Below are 8,155 nucleotides of genomic sequence, written 5' to 3'. Positions count from 1 at the left end.
CCATACTCTGAACCAGATGCTGAAGACAAAAGGTAATGGTCCCTGACATCATGGAACTTATAGACTAGAAGGCAAGCAGTTAGCTATCCACATGGTATAATTGAAAGTTATCCCCAACAAATATTTTCTTCTGCATTTATTCTGAAATTCTAATCATTGCTGAATCTTTTTGTGAAGGTTATATTAAAAGGTGACCCGATACTAATGATTATAGAGTTACAAATTAAATAATAATGTACATTTTTTAACCCTGACTGAAAATAATTTAAAAGATTGGAAATAAGCAATGTTGTTAGAATGTGGTTTTATTCTAATTGATTGCTTACATTCTTTGAATTTTTTAACTAGGTTTTTAATCTCCTTTATTTGTTATTTGTTTGTGGGAGCTCTTTATACTCATATACTTGGTTTACAGTGTTTTTTTAATCTATCATAAATTTCAGATATTTTCTAATGTTTACTTGTCTTTTTAAGTATTCATAACATTTTTTTCTATTCAAGAAACTTTAATTTCCATGGCCAAATTTATGAATATTTTCTTACAGGATTCTCCCTTTCATATTCTTTTAACATTATTACTAAAAATATTAAGTAGGAAATGTTAAAGTTAACACCGTATAAACATTTGTAGAAATAAAATAAACACAAAGATAAGAAGGAAGAAAACTGTACTTCCCAAATTTTCCAAACTTTTTTTAGCTAATGTGTACGTATTATTCTTATAATCAGAATAACCTATAAACATTCCATATTTTTAATGTAAAGATGTATATCGAAGAGAAAATGCATGAACCCTTTAGCACCCACCATCATTTCAGCATGGAAAGGCCAGTCAGTATCCTTAGAAACAAACCTTAGAGTAGGTGAACTTGAAGCAAATAACAGGAGAGAGTTCAATTTTCCTTTTGGGATAGATACCCCTCCTCTGCCAAGACTGGTGAGGCTGGAATAGTCTTGACATAAAAAGAAAAAGGACACCGAACAACTGGGAAGTAAAAAGGAACCAAGAAAAAAACAAAATGTTGAGTAAATGCCACATAACTTCCTTTATTCGTATATAAATGAAAGTCCTCCATTTCAGTAGATAACTTAAATCTGTAAAAATTTGGAGTGAGGCAATAGGGATTTTGAGGTTATTCTCTTTTTTTCCTTAACAGACACTAAATGCCTCTGAGTCTATAAAATGCAGCCTCTTAGACCACAGGTATCAAAAATAAATAAATACATGAATACATAAATACATAAATAAATAAGTAAATAAATAAATAAATAATGAGAGTTTTGAAGCAGTGTCATTCAACAAAAGACAGGGACTAACAAAATGAGAAGATAAATGTTGCCTGGAAAGAGAAAGGAAGGATTCAAAACAAATCTGAGCAAGAACAGACTGTACTTAGCAAGCTTAGGAAATATCTTCAGACCAAGGGACAGCTATGTGTACTAAGCGCGTGAGTCTCTATCCAACCAGTGGGGTCACCGTGGCAGTGAAGTGTCTGGCAGGGTGACAGCAGCATCTGGAGGACTCGAGCTCTGAAACCAATCTCAGCTTCCTTTTTACTCACTGTGTGACCTTAGCAAGTCGTTTAGCCTCTCCAAGTGGCAATGTCCTACTTGCAAACTGGGGCTAATACCAGCGTTGGCACACAAGATGAGCGTGAGGAGTGACTGACATGACGCTGGTAGGAGCACCGCACGGTTCTTGCCTCACTGTGCAGACGAGAACCGACACCTGGAAGGTGCTCAGTGAGTTGTTGAATGAAGGAACAGAAATCACGCAACAAGTAGCAGAGATGAGTTATTATTTTAGGAAAGAAAGCAGCAGGTAAATGGCACAGACGTGTGCTACAGTTGCTGAACAGTAGCACTCCTGCTCTGAGCAAGGGTGGTATGAGAGGTCGCAAAGGAGGAGCTAGGATTCCACATTGAGCTTGATGAATGCGATCAATTTGAAAATGTGAAGGAGACAAAATAAGGAGCATTTGGAAGAGCCTACACAAATCATTGGTGATTCAAGTACCTGGAGAGTGGCAGGAGGTATGGGAGGAAAAGTTGGGTGGGGCACAGGGAGCTAATAATAACTAATACCATCATTTAAAGTTTGGTGGATTCACAAGTGTATTATTATTATTATTATTATTATTATTATTATTCATAACTTACATATATGGCATGTATATTTACTTATATGTATCAAACATTAAATAATTATTTTATGTGGACAAGGGCTGGAGAGGAAAGTTTAGCTTGTCAAATTACCAAGTGGAGAGGAGATGCCTAAATTTATGTTTAATGGAAAAAAATCTTATTCCATGTTTCTGGTATAGCTGTCTCCTCTATTTCTCTGTTAACATCTTGCAACTGTCCTGGTAGACTTCATAAAATGGTATATATTTTTTTTCAAATAGATTATTAGTAAAACTGTAAAACTGTTAGGTTTTCTGCAATTTCCTTCATCCCAGAAATTCAAGACTCTTTTTTTTTAACCAATGCCTTAGCATACTTCTGGACAGTACTGCTCTACTACATGACAGACTGTAAGATCTAGCTTGCAACCAAAGTTAACCGAAAGTTAATTCAGTGCACAATAGCCTCTTCTGGCTTCCTGCTGTTTTACTGACACAATGCATTTTTGCTGACAAACTGCCTTATAACTCAGCCTGTTTATCAGCATTTCCTCCTGACAATTTAAAAATGTTAACAAGTGAAAATAATATGATACATAACATTTAATTTCAAAACAATTTTGCATAGTGTTTCTCCGTAAGAATAAGGAGTTTGCTCAAGATGAAATGGGGGTTTCTACTGGCCCCAGGGGATAAAATTGGAAACAGGCTAAATTGTGTTGGAAGGGAGCAGGTCTGGGCATCAGGAGAGGTGAAGAAAACAGAACATGGAGGAGTTCATGCTGAAATGAGCAGTTTCAGATAAAAGTGAAGAGAGAAAACTTTGAGTGGGCCTAGGGCCAATGTTTGGAGATGGGACGTAAGAGCACTGGAAAGGCAGTTACAGGAAAGGCCAGGCAACTTTTAAACAAGAAACAGATTCACAAGCAAGCAAAATGTGAACATTTGTGCCCCTGCTAAGTGAAGGAAATGTAGATATGGAAAACTGACACAGATCTGTGTTTCTTATGTGCTGGCAAATTCACTGCAAATTTACATTAGGGCTACCAGAGCTTGGTCATTAAAACATAACAATAATATCAATAAAAGTACTAGTAGTGGTTATTTATTGGAATGTTTCTGTGAGCAAAGACTGTGCTAATTGTATTTAATAAACGCCTTCCAACAAACTGTGAGATAGGTGTGGCTATCCCCACTTTGTAGATGAGGACAAGACCCAGAGAAGTTAAGTAACCTGCCCAAATTCACAGGATTAGTGAGTCCTCAGGGAATGTAGAAGCTGCCAGAAACTTGTTTTCTGTGTATATTCAGGGCACTCCCCACTATATTCTATCACTTTTATAAAGTGGTCTTCCCAATTTTGGCTAGCACAGTTGTTAAAAGAATTCTTACAACATTTCAACTTCCTGGCACATTTATAAGTTAACATCTGTATTTTTCCAAAGCTTAGTTATAAATGTATTAATTTTTCATGAAGTTTAAATATAGACATTTTAAAATAAAACTCATGACTTTAATTTATCCAATGTAACATATATTGTAGTGCTTTAACACCAATCATTGTTCATTTTTAAAATACAAGAGCAAAATTTTTAAGTTACTATTTTTACCTCTTCCCTGTCTCTTTTTGAACTCATATCCATTCAACTTTCCCCCACATAATTTTATATTATCATAATATAGTTTTATTCTTAAAATCACCCTAACATACTTTGCTGTAACAAAACATAAATACATTTGAATGTTTTTTATTTAACTTTCTATCAGGCCTTAAGTGTTCAAATGGTTTCTTCAGATTTATTTTTTCAAATATTATGGGCGTACAATTGATCAAAACACTGTAACTATAATGCAAATGTTGATAGTTATTACACTAAAAGTAAAATTTATGAGGAATACATTGTTTAATAACATGGATAGAGGTTTTTTCCTAACTGGTTGATGCTTTCATAAATAAATATTACTTGTTGCTAGAATGTATCAGGACTTAGTAAAAATAGCAAAAAGAAGAGAAAGTATTTGTCCACTTCAGGATGTGGCTTACTAAAGTTGTACTAGTTTAGTCATTGCTGTTAAGTCTTATATAGTACATATCATGTTAAATTAATCAAAATTGAATATAAATTAATAAATGAGGAGAAAAGTGGTGAGGAGTGGCAGTGGGTAGAACACTTTTGCCCATGAAAAGAACAAATGCTAAAGAAATAGTTTCACCTACAAGTAGGAAAAAATGTTGAAGAAAATGTAGAATATTATTTTACATTATACACTTTAACTTTTATCACAAATTATTAATTTAATTTTATTTTTCTTATGTTTGCAGGTTTAACACTGATTCATCAGAATTAAATTTGAAACTTTCGATTCAAATTTAAGTTTGAATTTAAATTCCTCTTCCATGAAAAATATGTGACTGAGACACAGATGGCATCTTTATAAAGAACTTTCCAGACACTGATATTTTAAACTGTTGTTTTCTTTGTCACCATGAAGTTGTTTTGTTTTGTTTTTTCTCTCTCTGGGACAATATTCCATGGCATGATTAGGGATTAGGATGCCTTTTTTGTTAAAGCAGAAGTATGGTAGATGTGAAAGGAGATGTGGAAAACAAAACCCAAATGAAAACCCTGACCAGAAGCTGAGTCCCTAAAACTCGCCATGCCAATGAACTTCTTGGAAAGTCTTCAGATACCCTAGGAGTACTCGTGCCCAAGTTGGAGGGCTACTGACATATGATACTAAACATGTTTGAATAGGAGAGTGGAAAGAACACCAACTTTAGAATCAATCAGATGTGGGCTCTAATCCTACTGGCACTGCTTACAACTTGTGTGATCTTCAGCACATTACTTAAGCTCTGTGTCTCAGATATCTAAGTGAAAAAAATGAAAGTCATAATTCCGAATACAACGGATTGTGGAAAGTATAAATGAGACAATGTGTGTAAATCCCATAATGCAGTACCTGCAAAAATGCATTCAAGAGATACTAACTTAGTCTTAAGTTTCTTCACTTCAAACAGATACTAGTACTTATTCTATAGGATCAGTTGAGAATGTAAAAGTAATTTGTTTTGTTTTTATTCTCCACTAGAGAGTCAGAAATTTTTATTTATCAAGTTTGAATATCTAATTCAATATATATTTATTGAGTGTTTATCATGTGCCAGATACTGCTTTAGGTGCCTGGGTTGAAAAAAATAAATAAAACATAGTTCCTGGTCTCAAGTAACTCACAATTTGGCCATATAAATTAATGTTCCCACTAATGTATTTTAATAAGTAAATGAGTTATTGTACTTAAAATATTTTACTGACCTCTGAGAGAACAATTTCAGTAAGAAGATGAGAAGAGATACTGGATTCTTATGCTGTGAAGAATAAATGGGAAGAAAGTGGGCACAAAGTATATGGGCTACATCATCAAGAAATCTAAATCAAAATGGAAGAAAGTGATGGAGATGGTTGAGAGGAAGGCAGAGTGAAGGGATGTGAGAAATGCTAGTACATTTACAGACTTAGCAAGAGGGACCAGCACCTAAGATAGAGAATCAATATTGCAGAGGCAAAAGTGAAGGCAAATGATATGTACGTCCTAGAGGTGCTTGCAAATGATGCATTAGGGCAGAGCCGGAAGACAGGAATGGAAAATAGGTAAGGAGGGCGAAACAGGAAAAGTAAACTTTGGTTATTGGGTCTGGATCCCTGATGCCAAGTCACAGCTGGTATCTATTTTTCAATGAAGAGGCGTCCTGCGTCTGCCATCCTTATGCCGTACCCATCTGCAACATCGCCACTCACAGTGAACTGAGTTTGAAAATGGAACTTCAGTAATTAATATAAACAAATGATAAAAAGTTATTCAAAATAATAAAATTCTCAAAGAATGTTTTATATTGATTTTATTTAGAATTTCCCTACCCAATGCCATCCACAAACCAGGAACTTACAGTTTATAATACTTGGGGTCCCTCTACCTCTAGTAGAAGTACTTCTTTACAGCTTATATATTCCTCACCCACAATTCCTGCTTGTTTTCTTGTCCAAACAAAGCCAAGGATTCATGATCCCAAAATCTTATTCCATATCTTTGTGATTTTCTAGAAGTATAAAAGAGTGAACCTCTTTGGACTGGGGATTTCTAAGGAAAAAGAAAAGCCTAGATTTTTGTTTAAGTACATTACATGCTATTATTAACTTATTCTGTTCCTAATGCAATAGATTTTAAGAAAGTTACCGATACACTATGGATGAGAAATGGGAACATTTAGGGTGTGTGGCAATTTTATAGTTCCCTGTAGGGAAAAGAAAAATGTTTAAATTATGTGTTTGTAGGTTTAAAATTTCACCAGATGTCCAGACATTCTATTGTTCTTTCTTCATGAGAAATTTTTTAAAAATTCTACCAAAAGTAATCCTGTCTAGTTGTTCTCCCTAAATGAAATATGTACGCTTGAATATGGAATTAAAAGAAAATGAAAATTAAATGTATTTCTAAGTCAAATTGAATAGTTTTGAAGTTTGAAAGTACTAATGACTTAACAATAATATTCAAAATAACGTCTATTTAGATGGTGATGTCTGGACCTTTAAAAGAAATGGAGACAAGTAGCTTGCCATTGAATTCTCCCTTTTAATGTTGTACATTAAAAGGGAGAATTTAAAGGTAAGTTAAGTGAGGAAAATTCATTTTCATATTTATTAATAAAACTATAGTTTAATATTAATTCTTGATTACTCCGTAACATGTCCTGGGCCATGTATTTAATATAAACCATATTGCATACCCCACTCAACTGTCCTGCTATTATCCCTATTGTATATATGGGGAAATGGATTCTTAGAAAATAAATGAGATTTGTATACGGTCAAAAAGATAATAAGTGACAGAGCGGAATTTTGAACCTTTGTAGTCTGAATTTAGAGTCCAAACTCCATCACTGTAAGCATTATTTTTCTTAAGTGTCTACAAGTAAAGAATTAAAGTTCACGTATAAAACTCACCCACAATGTACATCAAAAAGAAAAAAAAATAAATGACATGAAGGTAGCAGCAACCTCTTGATGAACTCATTTTGTACAAGAATTCTATAAAAACATTTTCAATGTGAGCTATGAGAACACTTTAGGTTGTACTCTGTAGCCAAATGTATTAAAATCAGCAAGTTTACAAAGAGCTGCATTAGATGTAATATAGCCCCATTACATTTCAGTAAATAAAGAGACCAGAAGGAGATAATTTCCATATAAGCAAAGAGGCTTTGTTTCCTACAGCATGATGTTAAGGCTTTTCTGGGGCTGACAGGGTTTTTCACAAACTTTAAAGGAAAATGTAAATTAAATGCTAAAAGACTACTCAGAAATCTCCAAATACACAGAAACCCTTTGGTGGCTATTGTACCTAGTATTTGCCAAACATGGTTCTTTGCCTAGGGTTCTGGTGACTTACACTGGACAATTAGGTGTGAATTTCATACATTAGAAAACGAAGATCTCATATTAATAGTAGAGATGCTCTTCACTCCCCCAATTAACTGTGCTCATCTGCTGCACCAATTCTAGCCTGTGAAGAACTCAAGGGACACTTCTAGGAGAAGGGACTCTTTGACTAAGATTAATGGACTAGTAAATTGAGAACATCCAGAACAGTGACAAGGCAGAAGAGAGTTTGAAATATTTAGCCCAGTGCATGTTACAAAGTAATCAACAATTAACGTCAAACTGTTATGAAATATAAAAATAAAATTGTGTGTGGAGTCTTAAAATAACCACACAAAAAAACAAAAACCCAACAACAAATGAACAAACAAAACAGAAACAAACTCATAGATACAGAGAAAAAAATTGATGGTCACCAGATGGGAGGGGTGTTGGGGAGATGGATAGAAAAGGTGAAAGGTATTAAGAATTACAAATTGCCAGTTATAATATTAGTCATGGGGTTGTAAAGTACAGCATAAAAAGCATAGTCAATAATGTTGTAATAACTATGAATGGTAGCAAATGGATGCTAGACTTACTGAGGTGATCACT

The 8,155-nt window shown here is 34.1% G+C and overlaps 1 long non-coding RNA gene across 1 annotated transcript; it reads left to right on the top strand.

Annotated features, from left to right (window-relative positions):
* Positions 1 to 1,615: 1,615 nt before the first annotated feature.
* LOC141571705 (uncharacterized) lies at positions 1,616 to 6,009 on the top strand. The gene is made up of 2 exons (XR_012496730.2): positions 1,616 to 2,034; positions 4,447 to 6,009. It is a non-coding gene; the product is annotated as an uncharacterized LOC141571705 (long non-coding RNA).
* The last annotated feature ends 2,146 nt before the right edge of the window (positions 6,010 to 8,155 follow it).

The sequence above is a fragment of the Rhinolophus sinicus genome, chromosome 2 (assembly GCF_057876585.1).
Source record: "Rhinolophus sinicus isolate RSI-liver-muscle chromosome 2, RSI-T2T, whole genome shotgun sequence".
Lineage (NCBI taxonomy): Eukaryota > Metazoa > Chordata > Mammalia > Chiroptera > Rhinolophidae > Rhinolophus > Rhinolophus sinicus.
This window is presented reverse-complemented; position numbering and strand designations above follow the sequence as displayed.